A 20,429-nucleotide genomic window follows, 5' to 3' on the forward strand; every position below is an offset into this window, starting at 1 on the left:
GACAAATCTGACAGTCAAGTTAGAAAGCAAGTATAAGATTCAAGCAGTAGGCAAGAGAATTAAAGGCAGAGATGTGTTACCAGAGACGAACCCTAAATGGGTGCATTATACCAGTCGAGAGAAACATTTTTAGGATAAAATCCTTATTCTAAGCTGGGAGAATCTTTGAGGATATATAGAAGTAGATTGTAAGAACTCCAAGACATAAAGTTCTGGCAAATTCTATAGCCGAATCATATCCCGTCACTTGCGGAACAAGCATGGTCATTCTAGCGAAGTCTCTCAGACTTTGCCCATTGCCTCGGAACAGGGTGATGGTGGCACCGCTGCTCGGTCTGATTTAGCTCCGCTCGGAGCTATTGACTCCATGACTGAAATTTTAAGGTAACTGTATTTCGATTGGCCTTACTTCGACCTTAAAAAATCATGGTCTCACAATTGCCCCTAACTATGTATCTGAAAAGCACTTGTTTCCTTTAAGGATGTATAGTTACCCAATTCCCATGCCTTTCATAGTAAGTTGGAATACGTACCATTTGGTTTTCTACCTCAGTATGGTGATCTGGTTCCTCATAAAGTAGTGAGACGTTTCAGATTTAGATGTGCATTCTTGAGTGTCGTGCCATAAGGGTCGTAATGCTGAAAAGTATCGCATAGGTACATTTTGCAAGAAGCGTCCATTTGTATCTTCGAGTGACTTCGATCTTCGTATGCACCAATCTGAAGGCAACAACGCTTAATATTCAATGATGAGGTCCCTGGATATCTCGTCTTTAAAAAGCCCTCTCATGGAGGAGATTTTTCACATTACCTTCATTTCTATCATTTCGTTTACGCCATAAAGCATCCTCCTTTACTTGTTGACCTTCTTTCTGCACCCAGTTTTCTCTTTGAGCCTTCGATGTTTAGTATAATTGTCGAGGTACACAATGGTGTTCTGCCAAACACGTTCCATATACCCTTCAAGTCCAAGATCTGGAAATGTAAAAATCAAAGTGAATATCAGATGTGAGCAGAGTTTGTGAATTGGGTAGTTCACAAACCATACAGTTAACAAAGACACAATAGTAGAGTTAATACCCTTAAACTCATCCTCCCAAACACCATAGTTATATGTGAAAGGGAGATCAGGGCCAATAAGCCCAACTTGGCTGACTCGGCAGCCAGATCAAGGCACAACTAGGATCAATTGGTTGTACTTTATATAGGGATAAGAAATAAGTTTCCTCTTTGACAAATGTTACTTATTCATTCCGGCCATTATACGGTACAACACTGAACAGAGAGTACAACTTTTCCAGCCTCGTAGTCTGGAATTAGGGATGGGCAAAATACCCATGGGTATGGGTAACCGCGGTTACCCGCTCATTTAAAGTTGATGGTTATGGTTATGGGTAACCGTTTAAACAAATAAACGGTTATGGGTATAACCGTTTATCCATGAAATTTAAATGGGCGGTTATGGGTATTATCCGTGGTTATAACGGGTATTCATCAGTTATGGTTAATATCCATGGTTATAACGGGTATCCATTTACTCATTCATGTTATTACCGTGACATTTTAATTTAATAGGAGAGAAGAAGTGATTGAGGTGACTTTAGAAAACTGTCGAGCAGAGAGCACCGAAGTTGCATGCATCAAAAGCAGGTTTCACTGACTTCTTCACCCAAAGCTGCTTTTTTCAATCTGCTTCTGTTTCGCTTGCGCAACTGACATGAAGACCCCATACTTTTGTTTGAGGACAATCCACTTTAAATTGTGGAAAGACAGACATGCCCATGTAGTTCTGATGTATAACTGATAACACTAGTTGTTTGAAGGGTATTATTGACTGTTCACAACATTAATTGATTGAGTAGATTGGTTACTGAATTGGGTAGCAAGCAATTGTGTTTTGTTGAGCTGAGGACGCTTATGGTGGCTACTGATTGGGCTGATGCTCGAGCTATGGGGGAGTTGGCTATTGCTGGACATGTAAGTGCTTCTGCTCAAAAGTGCTTAAGAATGCCTAATATTTTAAAATTGACGTGTTAGTGATATCAAGTTCAGGTTTGATCAGAAACTCAAAAAATAAAGAACAAAAGTCGAAATTTTTATTGAAAATGCTTCTTGGAAAAGCAGTTGGAAGTGCTTTTCATTTTTTGATTAACTATCGTTAAAAAAATAATGTAGACGGGAGAAAAAAAAAGGCAAATGGGTAAAAAAAGGATAAACGGGCGAAAAAATGGGTAAACGGGTAAATGGTTATGATTATGGTTAAATGGGTAAATGGTTATGGGTAAATGGGTACACAGTTATGGGTATGGATAACCGTTTATAAACGGTTATGGTTATGGGTATAACCATTTATGTAATTATCCAACGGGTAAACGGTTATGCGGGTATGAACATAAACGGTTATGGGTAAAATAACCGCGGTTACCCGCCCGCATAACCATTGCCCATCCCTATCTGGAACCCTCCCAAACATTGGACACTACAACAATAGATAATGCAATAAAATACAACACAGTACCATCAGATATTACATAATCGGATGAATCAAAGGAGCCCTAGTGTTCAAGCTTCCATATGTTGTGGTGAACTTAAGTAGCGGCCTCAAGAAATGGATAATCAGTGTAACCAACGACGGGATCAGATGTGTAGAATGTCTCTCTGTTGTACTTGTTCAGAGGAGCAGTAAGCTCAAATCTCTTTGGCAAATCCGGATTCGCCAGGAAAATACGGCCATAAGCAATAAGATCTGCACGGCCCTCAGCCAGAGCATTGTTCCCATCTTCCTTGTCGTAACCACCAGCAGCAATGAAGGTACCATTAAAAGCCTTTCTCATTGGTGCAAGACCCTGGGGATAGTCACTCTTTTCTGCACCTATCTTCATCCTCGGCTCAACCATGTGGCAGTACAGGATCCCATATTTGTTCAATGAATTGGCCATACAGAGGCCCAATTGTTTTGGATTTGAATCCCGAGTCCATAAAGTCGGCAAATGGAGATAATCTAATTCCAACTTTATCTGCTCCTATTTCGTTAGCGACAGCTTCAACAATTTCCAGAGCAAATCGACAACGATTCTCCACAGATCCGCCATATTGGTCTGTTCGGTCATTCACTTGATCTTTCAGAAACTGATCAATAAGGTAGCCATGGGCCCCATGAATTTCCACTCCATCAAAGCCTGTATGTCAGACAAACAATTACAGTTTACCAAATATTATTTGTAATCTAGCATGAACTATTGTCACACATCTAGTCAAACTGCAAATTAAATTATGCCCTTAATTACATTTGGAAGATTAGGAGATGGTTCGTTTGCTCATGTTGAAAGCATTTCTGAGTTCTTGCTAATTTTTTTTTTGTACTAAAGTAAAAACAATTTACCGGCTTCCATAGCATTCCTTGCAGCAAGTCTGAAATCATTGACTATTTGTGGGACTTCATCTGTCCTTAACCGCCTTGGAGGAGAAAATTCAATAACATAAACGCCAGTAGATGGAGTTTCAGAGGTTAGTGACTTGTCAGTAGAAGAGATTGGAGCTTGCCCATTTGGCTGAGATCCTGTAAGAAAATATAGATAGAATCACAATCTGAAAGATTTACTATTACACGAATATCAAGGCAACATTCTGATACTTCAATGGGCTAACTTTTCACTTATGATCTGAACGCTTTCAACGACCCAATGTGAAGTCTTAAAAGTGTAGTGTTAGAAACGCACCGGTATTTGAAACTCTCCCAATATGCCAAATCTGACAGAAGAAGATGCCTCCTTTAGCATGAACAGCGTCAACAATGGGTTTCCATGCTTCAACTTGCTCCTTTGTCCATATACCGGGAGTATCTGGGTACCTTTGCATATTAAAGAAACAAAAATGTTATCAAACTTAGAAATGAAGAAAGTGCACATTTAAAGTATGTTTTCCATTTAAAATTTAACATAAAAGAAACTTGAGAAAAGCAAATCTTTGTGAAGTTAAGTTACCCTTGAGCTGTGTCAGAAACTCCAGTAGCTTCAGATATGAGAAGACCCCCGTTAGATGTTCTCTGAGAGTAATATAAGACGGCATGTGGCTGAGGAACATTTCCGTATGATCTTTGTCTAGTCAATGGTGCTAAGACAACTCTGCAGAAGTATATTATCAGAATGCACCTACTACATAGTCTATGACAAGTTTGATAGGAAGTATTATCAGATCTTGCTAAACAGAACAAGATTTAAGTATTACGACAAAAAAGCCAGAAAGGAGATATACTTTTCCTAGCCAAGTGCATCTAATATCAAAGATGAATTAAGTAATTTCAGGTCTCAATTGTGACGAGTGCGATCGGAGTTCACACCTCATGATGTACCATTTATGTTTTGGGAAACACTATCAAACCGAATGTCAGTCGGTTCTAGGCATCATCTACGGATATATTTGGTTTCAAGATCTGGGGCTTACAGCGAATTTCAGTAACACCTGTCCTAGTTTATTTTCTTTAACAGTTGACTTTAGTTGCTGAGATATAGTTACAACTTTAAGATACAATGGGTGTATTCTGCACGAGAGCGTCTAGGAAATTCAAACAATCTTGAACACAAAGCAAGTAATGTAAGATTATGAGTATGAATATGGAACTAATTATGGTGTTTAAGATTGATATAGAAAAGTCCAAATCTGCAAGCTATTATCTATTGGTATTTATGCAGGAAAAGTACATTGAGATTCTGTACATTGAGATTCTGCATAAACCTTGTGTGATTGGAACTCCGTACCAGAATTGATTTGGGACTGGTGTTTCGGTGTTAGTGAATAAGTCTGAATCCTAAACCTATTCTGATAGGGAATGGTTAAAGGAGTAATATATAAGACTTGAGCCACTGCCCTTACAAGGATACGGTTCATTGAGATCTCAAGTCCTATTGATTGAGAGAGCTATCGAGTCTTGTTAAAGGGTAGAAGGTTTCGAGTTCATATTGCTGCAATGGCATCATCGTCTGGAGCAAACTCTGCAGGTTAGTTTCATGTTTATTGATTTACAGTTTTCTTATTATGGTTTTGAGAATTGTGATTCAATTGATTGAATCTTTATCCTTGTAAAGTTATTCTTACAAGTAATTCATAGCGGTAGACATCAATACAAAGTTTACAAACTGACCCAAAAGTTGCAGCACCCTTTCTATTGTAACTCAAACTTGCAAACAAAACCCAGGTTATCCAACCAATCAAACTTAACCAATTCCTTGCTTTGCAAGTAAGGTGAACATGCAAATCTTACATAACAACCTATCCAATCCAATGAAGGTTGCTGCTTTTATTTCTGAAAATTCAGGATTCTTGCATAGGCAAATAAACATTTGACAAGCACAAAAACTGCCCAGTAACCTGCAATTTAACCCAAAAAATAAGCAGTAATTTCATTTTTCTTGATAGAAAACTGGGATTTTCTGCAACCCTGTTTCCAAATGAACAAAACCCAACAGCCCAAATCTCAACTACTCAAACAGAATAAGTCAACAAAACCAATGCAGAATGTAGAAGAATACAATTGTAGAAAAGGTTGAGTGAGTGAGTTAGTTCAGTTAACCTATGAGAAAGATTGAAGTTTCCAAGTTTGTACGGAGCAAGGAGAGGGCTTGTGGGACCACCTACTTGAGTTTGATTAGTGGTAGCCATTTTCAGAGCTCGATCCTGATTTTTTATTTGATTTGATCTGATCTGATCTGCTCTCACATTGCGGGATTTATACCGTCGGGGAGAGGAGGAAGATGAACAGTGAACTATAATGCAACACTAGCACTAGCTGGGGAGGGAGAGGCAGTGGTGGGCCGGGCGGCTCCTTTTGCTAATCCTGTTGTAGGTTTTTTTTATTACGAATTGAAATATTTGATGACGTTTGTTATTACGTAATCGTGTTTTTTTTTGGAGTGTGCTATCCACACACCCATTTTTACTTCTCATACTCTTTATTTATTTATGTCCATTGATTTTCTTCGATTTATCCGATCCGATGACTGAAAACCAAAAATGTGTGGGAGAAGTAAAAAGGGGTGTGTGGATCTTTTTTTTTCTTTTGTTTTTTTGGCAGTACATATTGTTGGAAGGAAGGAAACTATGTGACAAAGACAAAGAAGGGCCTCTGGTAATTTACTGATCCTGTCTTTTACCCCTGCTTGAAGCTTCGATACCGTAACCATTTGTAACCTGATCATTTTTACACTAAACATTCATTTGATTACCAGCGAAATTACTATTTTAATTCGAACAAAGAGGTTTTGAACCTGGAACGCAGTGGGTTAAAGAGAAAGTCATATCCACCATGCATTAGCAAGTAGGCAGAGGCAAAACCCAAGTGGGCGATAAGCTATTTGAAAAAAAAAAAGACTGGGTTGGGATGGGGTGGGCAATGTTAACGGCGAGTTAACGGTAACGCAAATGTTGGGCTTAAATCTTAACGGATTTCACTATGAGTGTATAAATCTAAATTTTTTTATCACAGAGGCTATCATTCCATGACCGTATTACCACGGAAATCATTAATCTAATTTAACCATTTACTTTAATTCAAGCTTTGTGATTATTTATTGGGTTTGGATTGTGGGATACGAAAAATCTTATGTGAGCAAATTTGGACTATTGCCCCGATATTATGGATTCCTGTCGAAGATCTATGGAGTTGAATTGAACTAGAGGTCTGATCGATGGGGCGACTTTTACGAAGACAAAGTTGCACCTGTTTATAAATTAGAAGCGGGGGCTATCAGAGGAGTTTTTAGTTATTAAAGGTATTTTAGTATTTTTATATCAATTTTTTATTATAATTATCACAAATTTAAAAAATTATTACAATTTTATAACGGGTCCAAATTTTAGTTATTTTTTCAAATTTCCAATTGTCGCGGCCGATCTTCTTTGTCTCTCTCTTTCTCTTTCCTCTTCGTTTCAATTTTTTTTTTGTTTTTTTGTTTTTGTTTTTTTTAAGCACGTGTCACAATTTTGAATTCTAAATCAGCATAATATGGGTTTCACGCTAACCAAATCATCATTTAAAGCTTAATTTAACGAATTTATTAAGAGTCATACGCAACTAAAATAAATGACAATAAATATATAATATTGTAATATTTTAAAGATGTTGTATGAAATTTGTAATTGCACTCACATTTAATGAACAAAATGTAACTTACTCATAAAAATTTGTCAATAATTATATAATAACATGTCTATTAGATGGCTGCCGATGTGGACGACACCAACGGCACCAACTGTCGGCTCCTTTTTCAAGTCACTTTTCTTTTCTTTTTATTGATACGGTTTGCAATTGTGTTTCTTGTTTTCTTTCTTTTTCTATATTAGAAGATACCGTATCTTATTTTACATGAGACGATAACATATTTTAAGCGTCTAGTATAAGTGATGGCTGCCAATGTGGACACCACAACCACCGTTTGACTCTAATTTGGACATTCTTTTATTAATCTTTTACTTTAATCCAAATAATTGCATCCATGCTTTAGTTCAATTATTTTTTTTTTGTGTGTCTCATCATGCGCAATGGGATCGTCGTTTATTACCAAGGGCCAACATCACTTTTGGTAGTGTACATGATTTAGCGGGGGTGGACGGTGAAGTAAATGGTGCAACAATGGTGGTGCTGTGGTGCGATGGTGGTGTTAATGATAGTGTTGACGGCAATGATGTTGGCATAGATGATTTTCTTTTTTTAGAGCATTTTCATGTAAAAAGTCTTCATAAAATCAATTATGAAGAGTGTGCCAAAAATTTTGAGATGGAAAATTACTACTACATATTGAGGATTGAAAATGCTGACACAAGAAACCAAACGAACGAAAATGCCCTTCGAGCACTTGCCGCATTAAAACCTAGAGGTGCGGCCTCGTAACGAAATTAACACCTTTGTCGGGCTCGCGTCTTGGGTCATTTAGCTTAGTAGAGCTATCAGACCAAGGCGGCTTAGCGAAGCTCAAATCCCTCATAAAACGTAGTAAGGCCTGATACAAGAATTAGCCTAATGGGGCTGGATAAGGAATGATCCTGCAAGATTAGCAAATGGGATCACAATCCCTACAATCGTGGCCTAGTCATAAGCCACAATATCTCACGTGGTTAAGGGTATTCCTAAACGGGACATTTAATTGACACTCTTTGTTACATCTCTCAAAGTCAAACGGCAAATGACTTAATGAGCGGGATAACGAGTCTCAAACAAGTCAATCATGAGACACCACGCGCGCTCTAATAAATCACTTTCAAGCTCAGACTTACCATTAAATAAAGACATGGTCTTTGACCATGAATTGGCAAGTGTTTCTCTACCAAGAGACCAGACCTTTCTTATTCATTTCATCTACAAAAGAAGGTGTATTCAATTTGGATTATGATGAATTTTAACGGAATTATAAATTTCATGGAGTTTATGAATTTTAATTGATTGACATAGACTCATGTGAATTGTAAAGGAATTTTACATGACTTTTATTACAGAATTTAATGGATTTTAATGGAGTCTAATGGATTTTAATGCAGCTTTTGTACGTTCACTTTTTGTGTAGGATTTTCATTTGAAACTCGCTTCACCTTGTTCCTCTATTCCAATTACTTCAATTAACGAGGCATATAATGCTTTATTGTAGTTATGCCTATGTATCTTGGTACAATTTCAATCTCTACTATTTCCCCTCCTTCCTAAACCCAAAACAACTTGGACTCTCTTAATAGTTTGAATCTACCATCTACATTACCTTCTATCATTGTTGTCGAAAAAAACATGTTGCCACTCACGTGGAGGGATATTTTCATCAATTCACTTCCTAGAGCTCACTGCAATCAATTTGCACGAAGGTAAGATGCATTTTTTAGCAGTGTGGGAGTCATGTTATGAAGAGAAAGAGAGAAATTGATTTCGGGTTTGATTTTGGCAAGGGTTGTTGAAGAATTACAGTGAAAAATGATTGTTGGCATCTGTTGCAAAATTTAAACTAACCGAAATTAGTCCAATTTAGTTCCAAATTTTATGCTCGTAAGTGTACGAATCGTTCGATAGTATAGAAAGCAAGCACTTAATATCATCCCACAGAAATTAATCTAATTCTAAACAACTAACTTAAATCCAATTGCAACGTAGTAAAATTTAACAAAGATTGACGAATAATGATGGTTTTGAGAGTTGATACTAATAGTGTAAACAAATATCAAAAGTAAGAAAGTTTGAATATAACGCAAAAATTGGTAGCCAAGAAAACAAATTATAATTCAGTCGAGTGAAACATTAGAGTGTCCGACTCACCATAACCAATCCAACTTATTTTCTGCAGTGAATTATTAACAAGTACTCAACCTCATTGATAGTCAAATTTCCCTAACACATGTAATATCTATGGCATCTAGACTATTACGTATATTCCCCTATGCAACCATCCATGGCATCTGGAATAGTTTAACATAATGAAACTCATTACGATCAGTGGAATTTTATATAAAGGCTACACATATCCTAGAGTATGACATCTACTACTAGGTAATTTATGGTATCTATTTGCAAGAAGCTATCATTCAAGTTGAAAACATGTCATCTGCACAACTTGCATCAAATTTACTAAGTAAGAGTCAAGATGGTAGCTAATCACCAAGACTAAGACCATCTCCAACCAAAGGAGCGCCAAAGAGCCATGTTTAGCCCTTATAGCCCTGCAAGAAATTATATTTTAATGAACATTGTTAGGCTATATTTTATATCATTTCCAACCGAGGGGGCCAAAGGGTCATAGGCCAAACATAATTAATATATATTTATTATTTTAATTGAATTAATATGGTTAATTAAATTAAACTACCATATTAAAATAAGATTTTCGGACATATTATGAGTGCCGCTTGTCCTAAATGAATAACCCTTCGGATTTCTTATCTTTATATAATCTCAATAATTTTTCTGATAGGATTTCGAGTGACATGTGTCGCTAACTTGAGTAACTCTCTAGATTTCTTATCTTCATGTAATCTCAATAATATTTTCGAGTGACACGTGTTGTAACATCCCACATCGCTCAGGGGAGTGGATCCTCTATGCCTTATATGTATATTCTCATCTCTACCTAGCAGGAGGCTTTTTGGGAACTCACTGGCTTCGGATTCCATCAGAACTTCGAAGTTAAGCGAGTTCGCGTGAGAGCAATCCCATGATGGGTGACCCACTGGGAAGTCTCGCGTGAGTTCCCAGAAACAAAACCGTGAGGGCGTGGTCGGGGCCCAAAGTGGACAATATCGTGCTACGGCAGAGTCGAGCCCGGGATGTGGTGGGGGCCCGGGCCGTGATGTGACACATGTCGCTAAAGTGAGTAACTTTCCAGATTTCTTATCTTTATGTAATCTTAATAATTTTTCGGATAGGATTTCGAGTGCCACGTGTTGAGATGTAATTGGTTGTCCAAATTTTAGATAGGATTCTTATCTATGTGACACTTCTTATCTTCAACTTCCAATGTTTATAAATTGGTTGGATATTGGGGTAGAATTCACACACCTTCATCTTTGCCCTCTCCAATATCTCTTTCAATTCAAGTTTGCAATGAATTCCAACTTTGGATCCTCTTCGCATTCCAATTGGGGGTCCTTATCCAATTCCGAATTGGAAGATAAATGGGCACAAATGAGGTGAGAAGATGAGGAATCCGATGAAGAAGATGAAGCATGGTGTAACTGAAACACCCCAACCCCATTTTATTTAAAAATTGTTTTAAAGCCTTAATTGGTGAGCCCGTGGGGCCCACCTTGTTTATTTTTATGTTTTCTGATCTCTCTCTTCTTCTTCTTCGTCTCTCCCTCCCGTAGCTCTCTCAACTCTCCCGTATCTCAACCTCTCGCATCTCTCTCTCTCCCCCTGGAATCACTTGGACCTTAGCACCTTCAGGAGAGGCTCGTAGCAAGCCAAAGACCCCTCTGCCCGCGAGTTCGACGACACGGAGCAAAGCTCCGGCGAACTTTCCTTCCTTTTTTCATTGGAGTAAGTTTTGAATATTTCCTTCTCATTGTTACCTCGATGCTTGGTTGTGATTTAGAAGCTTGAACCTTCCCTTTTTACGTAGGTTTTGCTTTGGAATCGTTGTGGGTGAGCACACCTATTTTCCGGCGAACCGTGGACTTTGGGAGCTTCTTCCGGTCACCTTCGACCGAGTTACGGTTTCTGGAAGGTAGCAATCTCTTCCTCTCTCCTCGTTCTTCATTTTCGTACTTAGATCGGAGCTTAAAGCTCATATTTTCAGGTGACCGGAGCTGTAGCAGCTCTGGCCTTTTTCTTCCTCCGCACCAGGCCATTTGGCCTTTCCCCTTTCCCTCGGGCCTTAAGCCCGTTTTTCCTTAGCCCAGTACCCTAACCCATTTAATTTTTATTTTTAGTTATAGTTTTTAAAATGGCCTTGGGCCGGTTTAATTCAAAGGGCTTAAAGCCCTGTTAGTTTTTGTGAGGCCTTAGGGCCTTGGTGCCGTGGGTGTGTGTGTTAGGTGTGTGTGTGTATGTGTTTATGCATGCACATGCATGCCGTGTGTGTGTGTGTGTTTGTGGTGTATATGTGTGTTTGGGCTTAGGCCCAAACCCCATTTCTTCACCCTAAACCCTTTTAAAAAACCTTAGAAAACCCAAAACCCAATATATCCTAATCCTATTTAACCTAAACCCTAATCCGGATTTCAAGCCTAAAACCCGATAGACCTAATTTGACCATTGACCCCCGGTCAACGTTGATTTTAGGGTTGATTTTTCGGGTTTTCGTTCGGGACCTTTCTTAGGGTAATTCAACATTCTGAATCCGTTTCCAATGTCTGTTTTCCCAAATTCAATTGCTATTATATAGTTTTATTTATTGGACCATTTAATGTCCTTAGGGACAATTATTGTGACGTTTCCATCTTCGCTAGTGGCGCAGCTTTTGGCAACTAAGTACTGTGAGTGGACCTTTTCTAAAATTACATGATTTTATAGTAATTGCATAAATAATTAGCATGCCTACGAATTTATGAAGTGATTTATGTGAAGCCTGTTGATTTAATATATTGATTATCGTCTCGTGTTTTTGGTGATGAATTAATTGTTGGCCTATATTGAGTTATATTTTAATATATCGTATTTTCTATAAAAATCATGAACTGGTAGACTATCCGATGGATGACGATAGGATGCTAGAACATGTTTTAGAAACCCCTCTTTATAGTATAGACGATGGATTACTTTATACTATGAAGTGGTTATTTATGAGAGACGTAACTATTTGTGCGTACCTAGTAGACACTATGCCGCCTGGGGCGAGGATCTGGTGTTGGCAATTAGGCCGGGAGAAATAATCCCTAGCGAAAGGCTGAGGGACACAGAGACATGCATTGGGCCGGGATGGAGTTATCTCTGGCTACGGGCATAGAGACTGAGGTGCAGGCATTGGGCCGGGAGTTATTATTTATTCAGTGATCTTTCTAGCAGAACACCGCGTTTACGAGACGATTTATGATGCGTTTACTGTTTTGACTTCCGCGATGCGTTTCCGCGATGTGACTTTTGAGATATTGTGGCATGCTAGGATTTTTATTAAATCCATCACTCATTATGCTAGTAGTTTTCATTTATATAAACTTTGGGGGTTAGTATATTGATAACTGTTTTATTATTATTGTATATACGAACTTAGTCCACTCACCTTTGTTTTGCGCCCCCATTCAGGACTTAGAATCAAGGCACCTAATCCTGGCGTGAAGGCACTTCCGCAGCAGCATCTTCAGATCCTCTCGATGTAGGACCCACTTCTTTATTCATTAAATTTTATCTAAATCTTTTTAGTGATTAGGTTTAGTTGTATGCTCTGAACACGTTCCTAAATTGTTAGTTCATTGTATTTCAAATTTCTAACCCTTATTTATTTCTTATTCTTAGTTTTTGTATCAATTAATGGCTTTCGTCACCCTTGGGTGTTAGCCAGCACATGTCTATCCTGGTATTCAGGGAATATCAGGGTCGGGGCGTATCAGTAACACAACATATATGGCAGCAATGGCTGGGGTCATGGCGTGTGAGAAAATTGAAGAACAACCTCAATGGGGTGGCTTTGTTGTTGGTCGTTCTTACAAACCACGAAATAGAGAGATTGCGCACGAGACTCTGATGAACAACTCTCGTGGTTTCGGGGATTCAGTGGAGTGGTGCCTTCGTAGAATTCATAGTACTTGTTGCACGTACGAGTCCAAACACCTTCACTTGTTTGAGAACTACCCTTGACGCTATCTTACGAGACCCATCTATAAGCCCTGCAAAGAGCTTCATCTTCTTTTTAGGTCCAAGCCCTTCCTTTCATTGCAGATGTGGCCATTTGAAAATTATTGAAAAAATTAAAGGAAAGATTATTGGAAGAGGTAAGAGAATAGAATGTGAAGAATTAAAATAAAATTAGGTAAGATAGTATGGAATGGTGAAAAGTATGTGAGAAATGGTGTATGAATGATTTAGATATTTATAAATAAAAAAAATAGATTTTTTTTTTAAATTCGTCAAAATTTTTTTTCTTTCAAACGGCTAGCTGACGTCAGGTTACCGTTGGAGTGCAAGTGGGCTGGGCTAGAAGGCTGGCTAGAAATGGCCAGCCCGCTGGCCTAATTTGGGGGATTTGCCCCAGTGGGGCCCACAAACCCTTTGGCATATCCCTTGGTTGGGACAATTTTCGTGTCATTCCGAGCTATTTTTAGCCCTAAAACCATTTGGCCGGGTCGGTTGGAGATGGCCCAAAACCAAGCATATAAGCATAGCAAACGATACTCAATGATAATTGAAAACTTGAAAATAATTTACTTCAGAATTTAAGCATTCATAGTCATGACTACATTGTAGCCCTAGCTAAGGAAAATTAGTTTCCAAACATAGATAAAATTGTCACTTACCGTGCAAAACTCCTTTGCTTTGCTGCACCCTTCTTCCGTATGTCTCTGCTTCCTTGCTCTGTCATTCATTTCCTTCTTTTCCCCTTTTACGTTTCTGTAACCGACCTTAACCCCAATTGATTGCTGACAGTAAAAGAGAGGAAACGGTAGAAGTCTTCAATTATGTGCTGGCCACTCTTTGGTACATTAAAGCACCCAAATGAATTATGCATCTGTTGACATTAAGCTCGTGCCTTTGATCTCCTTGCTGCTGCTTCCCCTTTGTTTCAATAACTTTTTCATTGCCATCAATAAATCCATTTATATATGCAGCAGCCAAGTCTCTCTCCATGATGCCTTCACTCCAAAACCCATAATAAAAGAGAGCACATACCACATTTGTAGTTTTATGGATTGTGGGTGCATGTGCTTTTTCTGGATTTTTGGTTCTCTATTACTTAAATTTACTAGAAATTTAAATTATTTTTATTGTTTAACATTGTAGTATGCGTTTTGTGTCGGGTTTGTTGTGATAACTGTATAGGATAATTGCTAAAGACGACAGTAGTCCTAGTCTATTAGGTCCTTATGCACAGAATTTCATGACCCCCAATATTTGGTTTCGTAGCTTCCTTCTGGAAGGTTAAAGTGAAGGCATGCCTTAAATGGGAACTCAAGTAAGGTGTTATGGGAACTCATCTGGTGGTGACGAACCAGAATCAATGAGAAGGAATAGGAGGAAGAAGAAACGGCCCCAGTTTAACATTAGAAAACAAACTGAATCACAGGCTTTACAGCCATCAAAACATAAACCATAGTTCATAACTATTGTACAAAGTAGAACTCCTACCTGCAGATGGACCAGAAGAAGAAGCCATAATCGATCTCGCCAGCAAACAAGTAGTAAACCTTCTACTCTTTAGGACTGTATTTAAAAGCACTTACTAAAATGTTTTTAGATTCCAAAAGCACTTGCACCAAGATCTTTTTTTTGGCCAAAATAGGTTGTATAGAATATTCAAAAAAAAAAAAAAAAAATTCACATTTGCAAGTAGTGAATTGGCCCTGTGGTTCAAACCATTTCCCTTTCCTTATTGTAGCTTAAAATAGGAATAACGCTTGTATTCAACAAACAAAAAACCCTTGTTGTGCATGTCAAGTAGATGTTAAACCTAACAAGTTCATGTGAATCAAAGCACCAAAGAAACTAACCTTGTGATGCCATTCTTCTTAGCACAACAACCGAAAACTCGACAGAAGGCACACGACACCAACAAGCACTCAAGCAAGGTCTTATGCACACTTACCACTATATAACTCCAACCTATGGGGAATTCTTTTGAGTTGTGTTTTAGTGGTATGTGCAGGGACTCGGCTTAGTATTTATACAATTTCATCTGTACAAAAATTTATTTGAATTTCAAATGTATAGAACAAATTAAAAGTGTAATACCAAGTACCATATTCATGATGAACCGTTCATTTATTTGATACGTTTAGAGGATTAAATAATTTTCGATTTGAATGATTTTTCGCAAGATTAATCTTCACATTATCATTAAGAAATTGAATAGTTATGTATTATCTTTATTATATTACTTCAAATTTTTACGATTAGATCCCTGATTCTAAAATGAAGGTGAATCAAAGACTATCCAAAAGGCAGTTGAACAAAGGTAGAGTCAAAAGTTTAGAGGTGAATTACACTGTTATTTTTTTAGGGAAAAATTAGTATCTGGTCCCTAGTTTCTAATGTTTATTGATTAAGACCTTATTAGTTTTAGATTTTGATCAAAGTCATTAGCATTAATATATTAATGAATCAGTTTTAATTACATTTTACCCCCTCAAGTTTGGGATCGATTTCAATTTCTTACAACATCTTTAAAACATTTCAATTTCATACATTTATTTATCATTTTATTTCAATTTCATATATCCGTTAGAAAATATGTTAAGTAAACTGTTAAGTGATGATGTGGCAAATATAGAATCCACATTTGTGCTGACATGGCTGACGCTGTCAAATTTATGTCACGTGGCAAATTTTTTTTATTTTATGCATTTAAAATTGGCTTTTTTTTTATTAACACCCCACATAAAGTTGAATACACCCCACATTGAAATCTAATATTAAATGACTTATATACCTATTATGCAATGACAATTTCGACCTTATAAGATTTTAAAAAAAATAAGAAATTTCTAAATACACTCCAAATCACTTTTAAAGTATATTTATCTTCAATTCTCAAAACCCCTTTCACCCTCCATTGTAAAATAAAATTCTAACCAATGAAACTAATACGTTGATTGAGATTTTTTTTTTTTTTTTTTTTTTTTTACGAATGAAACACGAAATCGATATTTTAAAAACTTCTCACGAGCTAAGACTCCATATTTTTCATATTTTTAGTGATTTCAATGACATCTCCCTATATAAAGTGAGAGATTAGTCTTTCCACAGAGAGAATTTAGGGTAGGATCAAATTCGTTTGATGAACGATGAAACTTTAAGTAGTCCGAATTTGTGAATTACAAATACTGCAAATACTTGCATGCAATTCCCAGGAAACCATAATATTTTGTTGTGTGTTCAAGCTCTTAGAAGGAATTTAAGGTTTTATGTCATATCATTCCAAGTGCCTGCAGTCATGGGTTGTATCTGCACCATGGTCATGCAGAACCTTCCCAACAATTTCAAGAGAAAATAATCAGCATAAGACATTTGTGATTATTTTTCTCCTTCATTTCCCTTTTTAATGGGGTATTGGAAACGAAATTGTAGAAGTCCGAGTTATCTGAATATATGAACAGGGAAGTCTTCTGTAGTGAGTCTTTATATGCAGTGAGTATTTTGTAGTCAAAACTCTTGACAGTAGAACACTTTGAGATGCAGACACCAGTTTGCTCCTTAATTTACTCCCAAGTCAATTTAGTTTACAATAATTAAAAATGAGTATTATAAGATGTGAAGGATGTGGGGTGTCTGTAGAAAATATAAGGCGTATGTTGAGAATGTGGGGTATGAGGGTGTTATGGGAAATGATGTGGGGTGCATTAAGATAATTGTTAATTAAAAAAGCAAATATAGGGTGTATTAAGTTTGTGGGGTGTATTGAACAATATATGGGGTGCTAATATAATAAACCTTAAAATATTATATTAATTTACTCTACTAAAAAAAAAAAAAAAACCAACCCAACCAACCCAGAAACCCATCGGTGCAGACACTGTTCATCATCTTCTTCTTTCCTTCCCACTCGAGTAACCAACTCTATCTCCATCGCTACCACCCATTCAAACTATGAACAACCCAAAAAAGGGTCTTTGTCTGATAAAAATTATAATTTGATACCAAACTAAAGAACAAAACCCTAATTTTAGGAAGTGGAATCAAATAAAATTATAATTTGGGGATTATAGGGACTTAGACCATCTCCAAACCTGGGCTAAAAGCCAAATTACCCCCCAAATTACCCCCCCAAACACTCTTCAACCCATGTTAAAATTTTAGGCTAAATGCCAAATGTTATTTCTGGGCCAAATACCCCCCAGCTTTCCCCCCGGGCTAAATGCCAAATGTTTATCGGAATTTAATTTTTTTTAGATTAAAATGTTCATAAAATTAATTTACAATAATCTACATATTTAAAAAAAAAAAAATTGATTTAAGAAAAAAATTAGCCTAAGTTCATTATTTAATAATTCTGGGCTGAAATTTTAGGCTAGAAGGGTTGGAGTAGAAAATATGTTTCTAGGCTAAAAGCCAAATTTTCCGGGCTAAAAATTTTGACTTTTAGCCCAAGGGTTGGAGATGGTCTTAGGGTTTGGTGCTAGTGGGAATCCAATTTGCAGGAAGTGGGAGGTTCTTCCATGACGCAAAGGCTGCCCAGAAAACGCAAACCACAACACCATCAAGAATGGAGACCAGTGAAGCAGAACCATCGCCCAAAAGACGATGGCAGGGAGGATACCGTCGTAGGGGTCTCGAAGTTGGGGATGCGGCTTCGGTGGCGGCTATGCCTTCGGTTACGGCAACAGAGGCACCGGTGGGTGATGGGTGATGGGGTGGGCTCGGGTGGGAAAGAAAGGGATTTTTGTTTTTTGTTTTTTACTTTTTTTTTAATTAATTATTTTAATATTTTTAAATTTTTATTAAGTGTTTAGCCACATGCCATAAATGTATCAGTCACGTCACCGGTGGGTGATGGGGGATGGGGTTAGGCTCGGGTGGGAAAGAAGGGGATTTTTGTTTTTTGTTTTTTACTTTTCTTAATTAATTATTTTAATAATTTTAAATTTTTATTAAGCGTTTAGCCACGTGGCACAATTGTATCAGTCACGTCAACTCTTAACGAACCAATTGATGGAAAATGTAACAGATGTATTATATTGAAATAAAATAGTACGTTAGATATGAAAGTGAGACTTTTTTGAAGATGTTGTATGAGGTTGCAATAGATCTCAAACCTAATGTGGTAAAGTGTAATTTACCCTAAAAATTAGTAATTGATTTATAGTTTTAATACTGACACCCTTATTAAACTCCTAATTAATTTTCAATTCAAACATTTCCAAAATGTTAAAAATAAAATTAGAATAAGTTTGTACACATTAATTTTTTTTTTCAATTTTTTTATCTTATATGTACCCATTCTTAAATATACAAATTTGTTATATGAAAAGTGTACTTTTTTTTAATATAAAATGCACCCATGTTTTATATACAATTCATTCAATCTTTTCTCTAATCTAGTTTTTAAACTTATATGGATACGTTCTATTTAGTTGATTTGAGAATTTATTCATGTCAAGTTTAATAAAAAAATTTAATAATGTTATTAAGCTTAATAATTTTTATTTTTTGTGTTTTTGAAAAATGTACTCATGTTTTGGTACAATAATTTTTTGGTTAGTTTTGATGAACGTGCCACACTACATTGTAGAGTATAATTCATCTTTAATATTTTTAATCCTATAAATTATGGGTTTTATTTAAAATCTCATTAAAATAAATAACTACAAATTTCATTTTTAATTTAAAAATATAATAACTTACATATAAATACATTATTATATTAATGTCATGACTTCTATTAAAAACTAAAAACTACAAAAATTTCAAAGAATATTGGAATATTGGTAGTTAGGGATCGCATCCAAAATGACACATCCCGACCCGGAATGTCCATTAGGACTCCGAATTGAGCTGTGTTGGCCGACATCTGGAAGGTGACGAAGCCATAAAGTGTGATTATGTGGAAAAATTGTGAATAAATTTAAACCTAAGAGTGCCTAAATACCATAGTGCACTGGTGAGCGGGTATGAACCCACTTCACACGTGACGTTAGAGCATAAGCAAGTACATAAGAGTGAATTAAGAATCGTACCCTCGAAATAATCTCCAATACTCAGAATTGCCACGAATCTTCGACGATAAGAAAGCTCAGCTAATAAAACCTGGAGGGTGAAGACAATATAAGGGTGAGTGGCTCTGTAATAAAATTTTAATAGAAACCATATAAAACATCCTAACTTCTCGCCACGACACTTGTATAATTTCCAGAAAAATCATTAATATATCACAACACAGCATCTCGTCAACAACATCAAATAATTATGTGATTAATAACTCATACTAGTATGCAAGTCGGAGTCACCTATGCTGACCTGTATGACTTACCCATATCTTATCACATATACTAGTTCATCACATATTTCATCACATATGCTAGCTAATCTCATATTCATCACATATGCTAGCTCATCACATATTCATCACATATTCATCACGTATGCTAACTCATCACATATTCATTACATATGCTAGCTATCACATATTCATCACGTATGCTAACTCATCACATATTCATCACGTATGCTAGTTCATCACATATTCATCACGTATGCTAGCTCGTATGCTAGCTCATCACATATTCATCACGTATGCTAGCTCATCACATATTCATCACATATTCATCACGTATGCTAGCTCATCACATATTCATCACATATGCTAGCTCATCACATATTCATCACATATTCATCACGTATGCTAGCTCATCACATATTCATTACATATGCTACCTCATCACATATTCATCACATATTCATTACATATGCTAGCTCATCACATATTCATCACATATGCTAGCTTACAAGTCGGAATCACCTTTAGTGACCTATACGACTTATCCATATCTCCTCACATATCTCATTAATCATTGTTAGCATATAAGTCGGAGTCACCTATAGTGACCTGTATGACATATTCGTATCTCATCGCATATGCAAATGATATGTCAGTCAGATCCACCTCTTGTGGCCTGTACGGCTAAGTCTATAGCTCATAGCTCATTCTAGCCGGAGTCACCTCTAGTGACCTATATGGCACTACGCCTGCACACGAGTCGGAACCACTGTAGTGGTCTGTACGACATGACTGTGTGTAAATGAATACGCTCAAGTGCTACGATCACGTGAAGAGTCACCTACTAGTCGGAACCACCTATAGTGGTCTGTACAACAG

The 20,429-nt window shown here is 36.9% G+C and overlaps 1 pseudogene; it reads right to left on the minus strand.

The window, feature by feature from the left end:
• Positions 1-2,228: 2,228 nt before the first annotated feature.
• LOC126603196 (putative 12-oxophytodienoate reductase 11) overlaps positions 2,229-20,429 on the minus strand; it is a 60,860-nt pseudogene continuing 42,659 nt past the window's right edge.

Source organism: Malus sylvestris, chromosome 15, assembly GCF_916048215.2.
Source record: "Malus sylvestris chromosome 15, drMalSylv7.2, whole genome shotgun sequence".
Classification (NCBI taxonomy): domain Eukaryota; kingdom Viridiplantae; phylum Streptophyta; class Magnoliopsida; order Rosales; family Rosaceae; genus Malus; species Malus sylvestris.